This window comes from Ursus americanus, chromosome 15 (assembly GCF_024610735.1).
Source record: "Ursus americanus isolate L20-20 chromosome 15, mUrsAme1.1.p, whole genome shotgun sequence".
NCBI lineage: Eukaryota > Metazoa > Chordata > Mammalia > Carnivora > Ursidae > Ursus > Ursus americanus.
In genome coordinates this window covers 39,674,793-39,693,188 of record NC_142141.1, presented here as the reverse complement: position 1 = coordinate 39,693,188, position 18,396 = coordinate 39,674,793, and the positions used below count along the sequence as shown (strand labels likewise).

Here is an 18,396-nt window from a genome sequence, read left to right as displayed (position 1 = left end):
ATTACACACACACACACACACACACACACACACAGCTGATTCTTGTTATTTATGGCACTTACATTAAATAAAGTCACCATGAACATGAATTCAAGATTCAATTAGCAAATACTGAACCATTGCTCCTAGAAGAAATACAGGGTTAGGTTTTTGTGTTTTTTGTGAGAATGTCTCTGTTGCCTAATTCTCTGGAGGATGTATTGCAATTGCTCTGTAGAGTGTCATGAGGTAACATTTTTGTCAACCAATCAATACACAATCTTGTTTTATGTGAGCTTCTGTTTAAAGATATTTTATTTAGTACATATTGTTGACCCATTAACATTGAACTCACAGCCAACAGCACAACTCGTGCCTAAACAAAGCTTGCCTAACACATATATTTTCTCCTCAAGGCACATCATATCCTTCTTATGCTTAGAACACTAAATAGCACTTCAGAACTATGCTTCAGGGCCATTCGAAACAGTGAAATGAAAAAACTTTGGTACTAAACAGACTATAAAAAGGACACTTGTTTAAAATAGGAGGGCTGAAACAAGAAGGCAGAGCATCACCTTATTCAGCCTCAGCTGGTGATGTGCAGAGTTGGGTGATTCAAATTTTTTTCTGCTATGTGCATGTCCACAAATGACTGTGAAAGCACTGAAAATTTTGATTTTGGGGTTACATGCAAATTTTAGTAAGTACGCAAATTTATAAATATGTATCCGTGAAATGAGAATTTGCTAAGTTTTTCTTATCCCTTTTTTTATCAATGGATTATAGCATAATATAGCTGTTTCCTTTTCCTTACAAGAGTTAGACTACATTTCTAGTAACAAACTGTAACGGTGATTCCTGAAAGGATAGTCTTTGACCACATTTCTACCTTTAATTGGAGTTAGGCATGGCCTTATGAAGATAACCTTTTTGCCAAAGGTATGGACACAGAAGTAATATGCACCCTTTCCAGACTTGGCCCATATAAGCCTCCACACAAGATTCCCTGTGAACTTCTCCCTTTCTCACTGCTGGGGATGGAGACAATCTATGTTGGGTTGTCTTAGGAGACATGTTAATTTTGGGAGTCCTATATGAAATTTCCAGAGTTACAGGATGGGAGAAACCATTGAAAGAAAGCCAGGACAACATTATCTCTCAATTATTATTTGGAGGTGTACTGCCCAACATGAGGAAAAAATACACTTTTGTGTTAAACAACTGAGATCTGGAAATTTTTGTATAAAGCAGTAGAGTTACCTTAAGTAATATTCTGACTACCATTCCAGTTAGTATAAGAAGAGGGTTTCCTTATACCTTGTCTATGTCTCTATTGCCTAATTCTCTGGAGGATGTATTACAATTGCTCTGTAGAGTTTTATGAGGATATTATTTTACTCACCTATTTCTGGTCAGCTTCAATATCAAGGCCAAAATGATAAGAAAGAAACTGAGACACTGACAACCCATTCAAAGTGTTCTTCTGTGCAAAGATTCATGGTGCTGTTTGTTACTAATGCTAGAAAATACAGGTCCTGCATTATTTTATTAATTCAAAAACATTCATTGAGCTGGTAGGGATACATGATTATTTTTCTATCTGCTACATTAGACAGAACATTTGGCCTGAAAGAGACAGACTCTACAGGTAAATCCAAGATATAAGTTCAATAGGTCAAGCTATATTTAAATGCATGTAAACCCAGAAGTTAAGAGGGGAAAGTTACACATTTTAATTCTTATAACATTTCTGGAATGTCCTTAGCTTCTGGCTCAGTATTCTCTTTTCATTCAATCTCCTCCCTCTTTCAGCTTTCTCTTCACAGAAAGCACAATTTAAGAAACTAACATATTAAAATGCTCCAAGTTTTTCCCCCTTCAACGATAGCACTTTGGGGTAAAGAATTAAAGTTACCCTGAAAGCTTCCCTCATGGGACTGCTCTGTGTTCCAGACTAGTTATTAAAGCTTTGGTCATGAGCTGAGAGCCTCCTGTCTCTTGGCCAGGTTTCCACCTCTCAGAAGAGTTTCTCTTGCATCAAAAAACATTTACCGAGAAACTGTGTTTCAAGCTACATGTTAGGTACTACACTAAGAATTCAGAGATGACGAGGTGCCTACTCTGGAAAACTAGATTACTGACTAGCATATTAAACAATGTAATAAATACTACAGTAGAAAGGTGTATAGAATTCTACAAGAGCACAGAAGAACAGTGAATTCTGTGAAGGTGGGCCAGTGGAATAAAGGTAGGTAAGACTCCACAGTGAAGGAGATACTTGAGCTATCCCTTTAAAACATTTATCTTGATATGCAGAGCAGAAGAAGGCTTCTGGGCAGAGGACATACTCTTCACAAAGGCCCCAGAAATAGAAAGAAACCAAAATGTGTTCAAGGTACAGTGAGGAGCTCGGCATGACTGGAATATAGGAGGCATGAAGGGAAAAACTAGTGATAAAAATTTTTAAAGTGGAAATGAGCCAGCCAGAGAGGTCTTGCTTGTATCACGGGAAAATGTAATATGATCCCTCACTACTTTCTGAGGGTGGTGGGATCAGCAATTGCAGGTGAATTTTTCATTTTCTTGAATGAGGTGATGAGTGTGACCATAAATGTTTGGTATACTTGGTTTATTATATGATATATAAGAAAGGGAATGGGTAGAGAGAGTTACAGGCACAGAAGAGAGGAACTGGGAAGATTTAGGTCCTTCATGCTAGCCGGGTTAAAAAAAAAAAAGGTAAAAAATGGTAAAATAGTAAAAAAAAAAAAAAAAGTGACCGTAAATGGTCATACGGCTGAAAAAAACTAGAAGAGAATGAAATTGTGATGAGAATTTATTGAGTTGTTTGCCATACAGTGAATGACCTCTATGTCTCCCATGAAATCGTAGGTAACTTCTACATTGCTTGTTAATGTTTTGGTATGACAGGATTATGTATTGAGGAAATCAAAGAAGTATTGGCTTCAGCTGTTCTTCAGTGTTATTCCTGGATGAAAACAAAAGCTGTCTATATGGATATCATATGCTAAATTTGATGTTGAAACTGTAAGCAATCAGGACCATAGATTTTAGGGAGATTGTTAATATCACATTGAATTTTTAGGACTAATAACTCCAGATTAAAGCATGTTAAAGTAGTGATAGGATAGCAGAGACTATAAATTCCTCCTCATCATCAATGTTACCAATTTTTTTCTTGTCCCCACAGCCAAACTACATTTTCTAGGCTTTCTTGCATGCCTCTTGCAAAATACATGTTAAAAAAAAAAAAAAAAAGGCAGAAAAGCGTCCATCAGTCTGGGTCCCTGAATGACTATGTGGAAGGAGGATCCTCAACCACCTATTGATAATAGTGCAGAAGTGTGAGCAGGAAGTAAACCTGTACTGTGTTTGAAACACTATAAATTTTGGATCAACTGCTTATAGCTATTGGGCTACCCTAACTAATGCAGATGGGAAGAAATAGGAAGTTTTTAAACAATACAGGAAGGCAGAATAAAAGTCTGAACTGAGGCAGTGATGGTGGAAACAGAAAGAAAGATGCTACCGGTTCATGACCTAACCATTTCTTACAATATGTGTGCATTAGTCAGGTTTTGCTGCAATAATACCAAGTTCCAAATAATGCCCAAATTCAGTGGCTTATAACAACACTTATTTTTCTTACTCACAAGTCTGTAGGTCAGTTGGGGTCTGGCTGGTCTCTGTTAGGCTTAGGTGGCTTTGGCTTCGAGTTGCCAGGTGATTCCGGTCTGTCCTAGATAACTCATTCAGCCTTCAGTGAACTGTTCTTCTCATGGCAATGGCAGAAGCACAAGACAGTAAAAAGAAACACATGATTCCTCTTCAGGCGTTCAGAACTAGCACTAAATCAACCACTTCCGCCTACATCTCAGAGTGAACGAAATTAACATGACAAAGCCCAACATCAATGGGACATGCAAGTATAATCCTGTCATAGGGGAAACCAGGATTCATGGTGAAGGGAAGGAAGGAAGGTTTGTGTACAGAGTATGCAACATACTCCAAAGTGTATCTCAAAATTGTTCTCCTTTGTGAAGCTTTCCATATTATTCCAACCTACTTTATTCCTTTTATATTTATTGTCAGTTATTACATCATTCAGCTCACTTTATAAACAGAGCCTGCTTTTTTATTCTATTCACTTAAATGGTTAAGAAGGCTGCTATATAACTAGACACAGAAGTAACTAGCTAGCTAATGGTCTTGAGGCAAACCCTTTTCTAACATATTCTCAAAGCAAAAATAACATTACTTATTTCTTGTGGCTACATTACGCAAGGGAGAGATGAACTCAACAAGAAGTGCATGATGAAGTTTGAAGTACATAAATGATAAAGTCAGGAGGGATTGAGTTGGCACTACTCTTGGAAAAGGGAGATTAAAATTAGATTAGGTTCTCAGAGAAAGTTATCAGCAGGGTATTCTGCAACTACAAAGATCTGTATCTAAAGACTGAATATGTAAATACGAATTTTGTGTCTTACAGACAATACATTTAGAGTGCATACCTGCCAAGGCAGAAGAACAGTGGATCTCTGCCTGGGAGCATGAAAGCAAAAAGCTTAATGCTGTTTAATGAGCTGGGTTATGACAGAGAAAGAACAGGAAGCCTCACTACCCACAACTAATCCCAAATAATACAAATGGGACTGAGAAAGAAAGGCAAGCACAGTGAGACTTTAGTAATGAGCAGCCTGGACCCAACACTTCCAACAGAACCCAGGAGAGGCCCCAGTCTGGAACCCACACAGCAAGATCACATGATAAGGATCCCAGATGAATCTAAAACAGAAGCACACGTCTAGGATTTTTAGCAAAAGTAACCGTAATAGTTTCTTTTAAATACTAATAAGGCTTATGTGAGTCTTAACCATATGGGTTTAATATATGTTATAACATATTAATAAAATAAAATTAATAAATTAAAAAACATTGATTAGCCCTACAGCAGCTATCTCAATACTTCTTATCAATTAATTTAACAAAATTCCAAATAGCATTGCCCAACTACAATATTGATCTTATTCTCAATATTAGTATCAAATACTTTTTGCTGTTTTCTTCCATATGAAATCTTCCTGTCTAAAGATCCAAATAAATATTTTAAAATAATGAAGATGCCAAGATTGAAATAATTATTTAAAAATAAAATTTTATGCTAAAATATAGCATAAATATTACAAAAAGACAAATAATATTAGTTAAGGTAATTGCAACACATGTACACTTTGTATACCACGTATTCCTTATATACTCTGTATACTGTATATGTATATGTATACTAGCCTTAACATATAAAATCTTCCAATAAATAAAGAAAAAAACTCATCAACAGAAATGTAAGTAAAGATGCCAAAAGGCAATTGATGAAAGAAATAAAATGACCAGTAAATATAAGGTTAACCCCATTAATAACAAAAATATAGTGCTCCTGAAAATGAAATAGCATTTCTTTTTGCTTCCTAAACTGATAAAGACTTAAAAATAATATTTAAATTTAGCAAAGGATTAGGGAAACAGGCATACACTGCTGGAGGGCAATTTATATGTATCCTCTTTGTTTAGCCAATTTTACTTTTAGTAAGTTGCTTTAGGGAAATAATTTTGGTGGGAATGAAGATTCCCTATAAGCAAATTCAGCATAGTGCTCTTTCTAATAGAAAAAAAGAGAAACAATGTGTGTCCAACTATAGAAAATAGGTTAGATAAAATACATTATATTTATGTAATAAATTGCAGATGGGGGGAAATAATTCAAAGCAATATCAGCATATGATCCCATTTATAAAAAAGAATTACCTTTCTCTTAAAAAGTAGAAGAATATAAACTGAAATGTTCACGGTTATTATTTCTAGGAGATGGGAAAAGGATTCAAATTTTCTTATTTTGCTTATTAAAATTTCACATATTCTATAATGAATTTACATCTCCATGGCACTAGAATATACTGCACATTGTTTTTAAATAAAACATTTCAAGATGTCTGAAAGACAGTCTGAAACATGACTTTGCAAATCATTTTGAGCAGTGGAATAAGGGTATAATTTCTAAAAATGACTATCTTAAAAGAACAACACTCATTCAAAAATATAAGTTCTATGATGACAAACAAGATTATATTATTTGAGAATCAAAATTTCTTTTTTAAGATTTTATTTATTTATTTGTCAGAGAGAGAGAGAGAGAATGGCAGGCAGAGGGAGAAGCAGACTTCCCACTGAACAGGGAGCCTGACGTGGGACTCAATCCCAGGACCCTGGGATCATGACTTAAGCTGAAGGCAGATGCTTAACTGACTGAGCCATCCAGGGACCCCAAGAATCAAAATTTCTATTTAATTTACTAGCTAAGTAAAAGCTGGGTATTGATGAGGTGAGGTAGTCTCCTTGCTGAAGAAAAACAAGTGTCTATGTCAGAAAAAGAACAGTTCAAAAGGCAGGGAATTACCAGAAATGGTTTTATATTTATTACATAAATACCCTTTTTAAATTTAAATTCAATTAGCCAATATATAGTACATCATTATTTTCAGATGTAGTATTCAATAATTCATCAATTATGTACAATACCCAGTGCTCATCACATCACATGCCCATCGACCCAATTACCCCATCCTCCCACAACCTTCCCTCCAGCAACTCTCAGTTTATTCCCCAGAGTTAGAAGTCTTTCATGGTTTTTCTCCCTCTGATGACTTCCCATTCAGTTTTCCCTCTTTCCCCTATGATCTTCTGTGCTGTTTCTTATATTCCACATATAAGTGAAACATGATGATTGTCTTTCTCTGATTGACCTTTTGTTCAGCATAATACCCTCCAGTCAATGTAAATGGTAAGTATTCATCCTTTCTGATGGCTGAGTAATATTCCATTGTGTGTGTGTGTGTGTGTGTATATATATATGTGTGTGTGTGTATATATATATATATATATATATATATAATATATATATATATATATTACATCTTCTTTATCCATTCATCTATCGATGGACATCTTGGCTCTTTCCACAGTTTGGCTATTGTGGACATTCCTGCTATGAACATTGGGGTACATCTGGATCACTGCATTTGATAAATATCTTCTCTTGCCTGACTGTGTCTATTAATAATGGTCACTGTTGTGCATCTGCAGAAAAAATGATCACTCTGGGCAAGTCTCCAAAATTAGTCTAGCACTGTAGCATTAAAAAAGGTAACAAATAATGTTTGTAAATATCGATCATGCCATATATTTGCATCCCATTTTATAAATCATAAGGCACTTTTATATATATTTCATATTGCCCAAAGCAACTTTTATTTTAAGCCTGGAAATGTAAGAAAGAATAAAAAAGAAAGAGTAACAGATTCCAGTTAGTGCTTAGTTCCACTATCATAAGCATCTATAAATATTATTGACTATTTTCTGTAGATAAAATACCTTACAAAGCAGTATCTCTTCCTGGACTGGTTCTTTTCTGCTAAATAAAACTTGGCCTTTAGTATTCTTGGCAAGTCTCTATCACTGCTTTTATTGCAATTATTTTCTCCTCTATTTCCTCTCTTGAACAATGAGCTCTGTAAGCCTTATTCATGTTTGTTTCTTAACACTTAGCTGAGTAGCGGGACCTCAGTAAGTATAAAACCAATGTGTTTTTTTTTTAATGCTGAATAAATGACATTTGTTTTGAAAAGTTAATGTTTTCTATGTAATATGTCAATTATGTCTCAAAGCTGGAAAAAATCAATGTTTTAGCAATAGTTATTAATTGATTTAGTAATTGATAAATTTAGTCTTTGCCAGATGGGCTCTTTGAATTTCAGCTCTGAATATTCTTTCTAAACTACTCATTATAAGATGGCTCCATAGGTTCATTTGCCAAAACAGGTGGTCAAAGTTGTTCTAATCAACTTCATAAGCTCCTTTTCTTTCTTTCTTTCTTTCTTTCTTTCTTTCTTTCTTTCTTTCTTTCTTTCTTTCTTTCTTTCTTTCTTTCTTTCTTTTTTAAAAGATTTTATTTATTCATTTGACAGAGAGAAGGAGAGTACAAGCAGGGGGAGTGGCAGGGAAAGGGAGAAACCGGCTCCCACTGAGCAGAGAGCCCAACACAGCGCCCGATCCCAGGACCCTGGGATCATGACCTGAGCCAAAGGCAGCCGCTCAACCGAGCCACCTAGGCACCCCGTATAAACTCCTTTTTCTTAATAATTCACCTGTTGCTTAGAGAAGGATTATTGACCAGAAAGGCTACCACATTTCTATGAAAATCCAAACTTCTTTAGAAATGAAGTGAATTCAGAATAATAAATAATTTTTTAAAAACAATAAATAATAAATAACTTCTATTTATATTTCTAAATATCACAAATTTAGAAGCATGATTATCACTTATAGCTAAGGGAGAGTGTAGCTGCTTCTCTCCTACCTGAATTTTACTTCAGTTTAAACTAAAAATGTTGATTTTTTTCAAGTCAAAATGCTCTATTAGCAATCATCTGGGCTTCAGTTTGTTGAAAGAGTTTCAGATAATTTCCTAAGAATAACCTTTAATAAAGAAAGAAATGAGTAAGGACACCTGGTTGGCTCAGTCAGTTAAGTGTCTGCCTTCAGCTCAGGTTATGATCCAAGGGTCCTGATATCAAGTCCCACATCGGGCTCCTATGTTGGGGAGCCTGCTTCTCCCTCTGCCTGCCCCTCCCCCTACTTGTGCTCGCTCTCTCTCTGTCTCTCTGACAAATTAAATTAAATTAAAAAAAGAAATAACTAGGACCTAATTATTCAATCCAAGGAAATTATAAAAGGGGAGGCCCCTTTACCAAATCTGCAGGTTTGTCCATGGCAGGCTGAACTTCAAAGTCAAATAGACATATTTGAAATCAGCTGTAATCAAGTTATTACTGATCTCTGTCTCACAAAATAAGAGGGATAAATTTTTCTAATTCCTTTGGTGGGAAACCATAATATTCTAGAGCTTTCTCCATAGAAATAAAGCTTGTAATTTAAATGAATCCATTTTGATCACTCTGCCCTGATCAAAGTCAGGTGAAAACTTTTAACACAGTCCTGTGACTCTTCCTATTTCAGGAGGAAAAGTCCCCCAAAACTAGCTGAAAACATAACTTCAGTCATCTATAAAAATATTTCTGTATTTCATCTCATAGATTACCAAGGGACAGAGAATTTACTTCCTTGAACAATATCATGGAAAGCTGATTCTCCCCCTTTAAGATGTGGTACTTGTATCTGATATAAATATAAACTAAGATTATAACCAAATAGATTAATAAGATCTATTAGAATGGTTTTGATTTATAAATGTATTCCTGTTCTTACTTCATATACACACTCCAACGAGAAGTATTTCTTTTCAAGTCAAATGAATTACTTGATGTAATAATTCAATCTTAAAATGGAGTGTGTTATGTTGAAGGAATGCTGCTTTTCTGTTTGGTACAGAGTTTAGCATAAGGAAGGGGATGTCAAGTATGATCTTTCCCATGAAGTAGTCTACTGTGGAACATGGCTGTACTCCAAACTATTTAAGGAAAAAAAACCCTAATGAACTAACACAGGGGGAAGGCTGTTTCCATGGCAATTGAACTATCAGAAAACCCAAAGAACAGAGATTCTTTCTCTAGCTAGTTTACGTAGTTCCATTTTTAACTCCTTGCTACTGGCAGTCAGAATCAACAGGCACTCAGGCTAGCCAAGTAAATGTTTACTTTCCAAAACACCAAGAAATAAGTCATGATCCAGTTATTATTTCTTGAAAAGATGATCATTATCCCTGAGAGAAGGGAAGAGAGGGGAGAGATGATAGAAATGTTTACAAAGAGCTTTAGGCAGAGGACAATGAAGATTAGAGAAGACTCAACAGAACTCCTCATTTGAATTAAAGAATCATCTACTGAGGCCACAGGAGGCCATCAAAAGAAAATTTCTACTCTCTTGTGAAGTCTATGATAGTGATGCAATCAGGGCACTAGAGAGCATTGAAGAGAGGCGCTAATCCCACTTTGGGTGGGGCTGGGCGTCCTCAGAGAGGTAAAACCTATACAGGTTTTAAAGGATGACTCAGTGCAAGACAAGCCAGTAAGAACCAAAAGGATACTGGAGGAATTGTGACAGGTATTAGCAAAGAGAACGCAGAATGGTTTGTATGGGGAACAACTCCAAGCAGTTAGTTTTTACTAAAGCAGTTAGTATTACTGTATCAAGGGTGAAAAAGCTGCCAGAGATGAGACTAAACAAAAATGGAAAAACTGAGAGCCTTACTCCTAAGGTCAGGAACATGGCAGGGACGTCCGCTCTCACCCCTGATGTTCAACATAGTACTGGAAGTCCTAGCCTGAACAATCAGGTGAACTTGTATTCATCTCACACTTCGGTTAAAATACTGTCTCCTCAATGTAAAGTGTCTCCCAGAGGACTTAACTTCTCTTTATCCTTAGAATCTTATTGTATTTTGTATGTCACTTTATTACTATGGTTCTGATAGTGTATAGTAATAATGTTTCCATATATGTTTTCCAAATAGAAAATAAGCAACCTGAGTACAAAGGCCTTAACTTTTTATTTTTACATTCTCTAATACCTGGTATCATATCTCACACATACTAGGTATACAACTTGTATCTGTTAAATAAACGAACCTTTAGAGTTCTTATTAACTATTTTTGGTTGTGTATTAGATGTGTTTACTATACACATTTGTCAAGAATCAGGAAGGGTCTGAGATTTTACTCTACCCACAAGGTAATAAGTTCACTCACTGGTCTCACAGTTGCTGGTGGAAGAAAACAAGAGTCCAGGGCAGAGAAGAAGTGCAGATTATTACAGCAATAGCAATAGCCAGAGTACCAGCACTTTTTGCATTGGTTTCCCTTACCTGAAGTCCCACAAGGGCAACACAAATGCGTACCAATGAATGCCCATGGGTTGCCTTACAGGAGGGAAACCCTGAGCTTAGGAAACCCAGAGTTTTTATACTGGGGAGTCAGCATGCCTACCCTTCGCTCTGCAGTGAGACACATATCTTTCTAAGGTTATTCACTGTACAAATATCTTTGGAGAGATAGCCCAGAATAAAAGAAGTTAGTTCTGTTTGCAAGATGTGTAGAAACATAAGATACCCAAGGAGAACTGCATACCAACAACATTCATGAAAAAGGAATACACATCTTATGGATAGGATTCATTTAATCTTACTTAAATACTCAGAGGGAACCTCTGATCAAATTCCAAGGATGTTGTAACTTAAATAAATTCCTTGTTTTAAACCTCTTTTTGTATATCCTAATAATTACCTTGGATGAGTTTAGATTCTATTACAAGCATGGTAGAGATATTTATAGCTCACTGAATATCCATATGCTCTCCGTATTTCCTAGCACCATTGCAGTTAAGTGGGGACACGTGATGAGTTCTGCCCAATGGACTATAGAGTAGAAAAGATCTTTAACACTTCTAAGATGGGGCAAATAAGAGAGGGCATGACTTCTCTGTTCTCTCATTTCTAATGTAAAAATTATGGAGGTCCTGTACTGAGATACTAGTGTGTGTTAGCCTCAGACAGTAAGTGACTATGTGGATCATAGCTCTTCTAACCAGTGTTAGACATGTAACATGAGTGAGAAATAAAATTCCAATGTGTTAAGTCACTTGAGACTTCAGAGATAATCTGTTTTCACAGCATAATATAGTGTATCTTGAATAGTATAGCAGGTCTTTGTCACATAAAAGTGCAAGTATTTGAAAAAATTTTTTATTATTTTTATTAATTTGCATAGACTCTCCACTGATAAAATAAGCTTTCACTGAGCTATGAAAATACTGATGAAATACTGATGAAATCTAATTAACCTGATGAAAAATATAACCACTTCTTTTACTCACATCAACATTCAATAGTTGTTAACTCTGTGAAATGTGTTGAAATGCCTTTAAAAAGTTTCTATTTAAGAGTTCTAACGTAAAATAATTGTGTCTGCTTTTCCATTTGACCCAGAATCTACACAGATGAAGGTTTTTGTTCTGAATCTATTCAACAATATGTCATTCAATTTTCATTCTCTCATTCACTCAACCTCCTCAAGTAATTGTTCTGTGTGTTTACAGCATAAAGGCCTACACAAAATGCAAGAAATGTTAAAAGTGGAGCACCTGGGTGGCTCAGTCATTAAGTGTCTGCCTTTGGCTCTGGTCATGATCTCAAGGGTCCTGGGATTGAGCCCCATATTGAGCTCCCTGCTCGGTGGGGGTCTGCTTTTCCCTTTCCCTCTACCTGCCGCTCCCCTTGCTTGTGTGCTCTCTCTCATTCTCTCAAATAATTAAGCAAAATTTTTAAAAAAGGAAATGTTAAAAGCCAGTAGTTTTTCTATTTATTGACTGGTTGGTTTATGGGAGTTCTACTTTTCATTAATAAATTCAGAACTTATGTTTGGGCAGGATCCACAAACTTCCTTTAATTCTCTATCTGAAACAAACTTTTAGAAGTCTCCCTTTGTGGAATCACAGAGAAAGTATCAAATAAATTTGGAGAAAATGAAAAGGACGGAGAAGAAGAATTTTAAAAAATCTCAATGCTGTTTTCATTGACCTACAGAAAAGTTAAGAAAAATGACATCCTCTCAATTTTATAGATTAAGAAACTGAAGCTGAGAGACATTTATGTAATTTTCCCAAAAGGTAACAAGCGGTAGATTGGGATTTGAACCAGCCTTTCTTATCACATCATCTTTCTCTTTCCTAAAACTACACTGCCTTTATAAAAAAGACATTTGTGATTAATCTGGGAGGATTTCAACAGAAGACACTGAAGGAAGAAAAAGAGGCAGGAGAGCATAGCATCAGAAGGGCATCCACACATGGAATAGAATATAAAATCTTTAAAGAGATATAAAGAATGCTGAAGCTTAAAAAGCTAGTTCAGAACTATTCCAGTGAAGACTTGAAATGCTTTGCTAGAAGGGATAGAGTATATTCACTAGTAAGAATGAGGAAAGGGGAAAGACTACATGATTTAATCTGGTGTTTGCAGATTACATCATTGTGCCTAATACCTCACCCCTTCTGCAGTGTATCATTTGTTATGAGTTCTTCTCACTAATGGGGTGATATTTATTTCCCCATTCCTTGAATTTGAGTTTGACCAGGTAACTTCCTTTGACTAACAAAATGAGAGGGATGTGACAGTGTACTATATGTAAACCAGGCCTTAAGAGGCCTTGGATGTTCCTGAATATGTACTGAAATCTCAGCCATTGCTGTGAAAATAAGTCTGGGTTATCCACCAGTCTAATGAAGATGAAAGACAAATGGCAAACTGTTCCAGATAACCCAAGCCTAGAGCCAACCCCCATGGAACATATTGACACAGAAGAAATATTAAATGATTGCTATTTTAAATAACTGAGTTTCAGAGTGAGTATTAGAAAACTAGCTCTGATTCCATTGTGACAGAAGAAACAGAGATTTCTGACTTCTGGCTTAAGAGAACACAGATTTCTTTTATCTGAGAAACTTTATGAAAAAAAATATATAATTAAGAAGTTGTTATAATATGCAGAGAAAGAGAAAACTATGACCTTAACTTGGAAGAAGGCACAGAAAGTTGAAAACCAACCAACCAACCAAAACAATATTAGAATTAATTAGAAGGAATGCTTACTATTAATAATTCCAGTTTTTACATGTTAAAAGTTATTTTCCAAACTTTAAAAGTTTTTTAAACAAGTTTTTAATTTTTTTATTGAAGAATAATCAGCATATAATATTGTATTAGTTTCAGGTGTACAACATATTGATTCAATATTTTCATATATTATGAAATAGCACAAGTCTTTTTTTAAAACTTAAATTCAATTAGCCAACATAAAGTACATCATTAGTTTCAAATGTAGTGTTCAATAATTTATCAGTTGCATATAATGCCCACTGCTCACCATTTCACATGCCATTCTTACTGCCCATCACACAGTTATTCCATCTCCCCGCCACTTCCCCTCCAGCAACCCTCAGTTTCCCAGGGTTAAGAGTCTTTCATGGTTTGTTTTGTCTCCCTCTCTGATTTCTTCCCATTCAGTTTTCCCTCCCTCCCTGATCCTCTGTTTCTTATATTCCACATATGAGTAAAACCGTATGATAATCATCTTTCTCTGATTGACTTCTTTCACTTAGCATAATACACTCCAGTTCCATCCACATTGATACAAATGGTAGGTATTCATCCTTTCTGATGGCTAATATTTCATTGTATATATATATACCACATCTTCTCTATCCATTCATTTGTCAATGGACATCTCAGCTCCTTCCACAGTTTGGCTATTGTGGACATTCCTGCTATGAACATTGGGGTGCAGATGCACCTCCAGATCACTGCATCTTATCTTTGGGGTAAATACCTAGTAGTGCAATTGCTGAGTCTTAGAGTAGTTCTATTTTTAACTTTTTCAGGAACCTCCATTCTGATTTCCAGAGTGGCTGTACCAGCTCGCATTCCCACCAGCAGTGTAAGAGGGTTCTCTTTTCCCCACATCCTCGCCAACATTTGTTGTTTCCTGTCTTGTTAATTTTAGCCATTCTGACTGCTGTACAGTGGTATCTCATTGTGGTTTTGATTTGTATTTCCCTGTGCCAAGTGATGGTGAGCATTTTTTCATGTGTCTGTTGGCCATTTGTATGCCTTCTTCAGAGAAATGTCTGTTCATGTCTTCTGCCCATTTCTTGACTGGATTATTTGTTTTTTGGGTGTTGAGTTTGATAAGTTCTTTATATATCTTGGATACTAGCCCTTTATCTGATATGCCATTTGCAAATATCTTCTCCCATTCTGTAGGTTGCCTTTTAGTTTTGTTGACTGTTTCCTCTGCTGTGCAAAAGTTTTTTTATCGTGATGAAGTCCCAATAGTTCATTTTTGCCTTTGTTTCCCTTGCCTTTGGAGATGTGTCTAGCAAGAAGTTGCTGCAGCCAAGGTCAAAGAGGTTGCTGCCTGGGTTCTTCTCTAGGATTTTGATGGATTCCTGTCTCACATTTAGGTCTTTCATCCATTTTGAGTTTAATCTTTTAGCACAATAAGTCTTGTTAACATCTGTCACCATACAAAGTTGTTACAGTAGTATTGACTATATTCCCTATGTTCTACATTATTTCTCCATGTCTTATTTATTTTATAACTAGATGATTGTACCTTATGGACTTCTCCAAACTTTTCACATATATTCCTAGACACCCGATCATGATGCCTATGGCTTTGCTTTTTAAAAGTCTTTTTTAAAGTAGCATTTTTGAGAATTGATGTGGAATTAATTGTGCATATTTAAAGTGGAAAACTTTATGAGTTTGGTTATACATATACACCTATAAAATCATCATCATAACCAAGATAATGAACATATCCATCACTTCCTCAAGTCCCTCTGTAACCCCTTCCTCTCTTCACCCCTAAACCTACAACTATTAAGAACACCTAATGTGCTTTCTTGTCACCATAGATTGATTTTCTAGAATTTTATGTAAATGAAATACACTGGTTTCTTTTAATCAGCAATATTTTACAAATTATCCATGTTGCTCAGTAGTATTCCAATATATGGATATACTACAATTTGTTTATCCATTCACCTATTGATGGACATATTGGGTTGTTTCTAGGTTTGGTCTATTGCAAATAAAACTGCTACAAACATTCTTGTTCAAGTCTTTGTGTGAATAAATGGTTTCACTTCCTTTGGGGGAATGTACATTATTGCAATGGCTAGAGGGTATGGCAGGTGTATACGTAACTTTTTTTTTTAAATGCTGGGAAGACAAATCAAAACCACCATGAGATGCCACTTCTTATCCAAGATGATAACTATAATAAAAAATGGAAAATAAGTTTTCATGAGGATATGGAGAAACTGGAACTCTATTACATTGTTGGTGGGAATATAAAATACTGCAGCCACTGTGGAATAAAATGCACAGCACAGGGAATATAGTCAATGATACTGTAATAGTGTTGTATGCTGACAAATGGTAGCTACACTTGTGGTGAGCACAGCATAATGCATAGGAAAGTTGAATCATTATTTTGTACATCTGAAACTAATGTAACATTGTGTCAACTGTACTCAAAAGAAAAAAATTTAAAGAATCTTATTGAATTATACTCTTTAAACACATTAATATTATGTTACATGAACTTCACCTCAATGTAAAAAAAAAAACTTTCAAAATATTTTCCATAGTGTCTGTACCATTTAAAATTACCAGCATTAGTGAATGAGAGTTCCAGTTACTCCACATCATCACCAACACTTGGTATGGTCAGTCTTTTTTAGCCATTCAATGGGAATATAGTGGTATTTCATTGGGGTTCCATTTTATATTTATCTAATGACTAATGATGTTCAGCATCTTTTCTTGTACTCATTTACTATATGTTTATTTTCCTTGCTAAAGAGTCTTCATATTTTTTGCCCAATTTTTACTGCTTGTTTTTTGTCTTCTCATAAAGTTGTAAGAGTTCTTTACATATTCTAGATACAGTTTCCTTATTGGATAGATATTTTGCAAGTATTTTCTCCAGTTTGTGGTTTGGTTTTTAATATTTGTAACAGTGTTGTGAAGAACCTAAGTTTTTATATTTGATGTAGTCTATCATTTTTTTCTTTTCTAGTTTGTACTTTTTATGTCTTATTTAATAAATCTTTGCCTAATCCCAGGTAACTAAACTTTCCTCCTATATTTTCTTTTAAAAGTTTGATAGTTTTAATTCTTACACTTTGGTCTCTGATCCATTTTGAGTTAATTTTTATATATGGTGTGAGGTATGGGTCAAGGCTCTTTTTGTTTGTTTGTTTATACCCAATCAATTGACCTAGCACCTTTGTTGAAAAGAACACCCATTTTCAATTGAATGGTTTGGCAACTCTGTTGAAAATCAATTGGCCATATATGCATTGAATATTTCTTGAATCTCAATTATTTCTATTGATCTATAGGTCTATTTTTATACTATCACATTTTTTATAAAATGCAAATAATTTCAAAACATCTGTACTTTAATAGTAAAAAATTACATTTTATTAATAGATTTTTTATTGTGAATAACTTTACATTTACAAAAAAGTTGAAAGATTGTACAGAGAAGTCCCATATACCCATCACCTAGCTTCACCCATTGTTAACACCTTATATTACAATGGTACATTTGTCAAAACTAAGAAACTGATGTTAGTACATCAGTAGTAACTGAACTCCAGGCTTTATTTGGATTTCACAAGTTCTTCCGTTAATATCCTCTATCTGTTCCAAGATCCAATTGAGAGTACCACAGTGCTTTTTTTAAAATTTAAATTCAATTAATTAAAATACAATGTATTATTTGTTTCAGGGGTACAGGTCTGTGATTCATCAGTCTTATATAATACCCAGTGCTCATTACAACACATACTCTCCTCACATTGCTTTTAGTTGTCATCTCTCCCCTGGACTGTTATAGTTTCTTAGTCTTTCCTTGTTTTTAATAACCAGGATAGTTTTGAACTGTACTGCCAGGTATCCTGTAAAATGCTCCACCCACTCCCCCAAAATTTGCATTTTGTGTTCTTTTTCTCACCATTAGACAGAAGTTAATGGGCTTTTGGAAAGAATGCCTGTGAAGTGAAGTGCCTGTCTCAACACTTCATATCACTTCCTTTATATGTGATACCACTGGTGATTTTAATCTTCATCACTTATGTGATGTATGCCAGGTTTCTCCACTGTAAAAGTTACTATATTTTCCTTTCCTACTTTATTCTTTGAATCCAAGTCACTATGACTAGGCCACCCTCAAGAAAAGGAAGGGCAAGAAGTAAGTTCCACCTCATGGAAGAAGGCATTTTTACATACATTATTTGGAACTCTGTAAGAAAGATTTGCTTCTTCTCTCCTATTTATGTACTTATTTAATCATTTATTCATATCAGTATGGACTTGTGTATTATTTTATATTTTGACTTATGATCCAATACTGTTATTTAATTTTTTTGCCACATTATTCCAGCTTTGGACATTGAAAGCTCTTTCACGTGGCTTCTATGTTCCTTTGGTATTCTGGCATCCTTTTGTTTACTGAGTATTTCCTAACTTTCTGGTACTATACAATCTTCCAGGGTAATCTCGTATTCTCCCTGCCTAGCCTGAAATCATTCATTTCTCCAAGGAGCACTGGCTCCTTTAATTGAATAGTATTTAGAAACTGAGATCTGGGTGCTTAGGCTATATTTTTTATTACCATAGTTTCATAACAGATATTAAAATCAGGGTGTATAAATCCTTCAACTTTGGTGTTTTTTTAAAAAATTATTTGGGCTAAATGTTCATTGGCTGATGAATGGATAAAGAAGATGTGATTTTTTAAATATATATAATGG

The 18,396-nt window shown here is 35.1% G+C and overlaps 1 long non-coding RNA gene across 1 annotated transcript in view; it reads right to left on the bottom strand.

Annotated features, from left to right (window-relative positions):
- Positions 1–3,662: 3,662 nt before the first annotated feature.
- The window catches only part of LOC123785457 (uncharacterized), a 262,795-nt gene continuing 248,061 nt past the window's right edge, over positions 3,663–18,396 (bottom strand). Inside the window, exon 4 of the long non-coding RNA XR_006777637.2 lies at positions 3,663–3,775. This is a non-coding gene — a long non-coding RNA (uncharacterized LOC123785457). The remainder of the gene's footprint in view (positions 3,776–18,396) is intronic.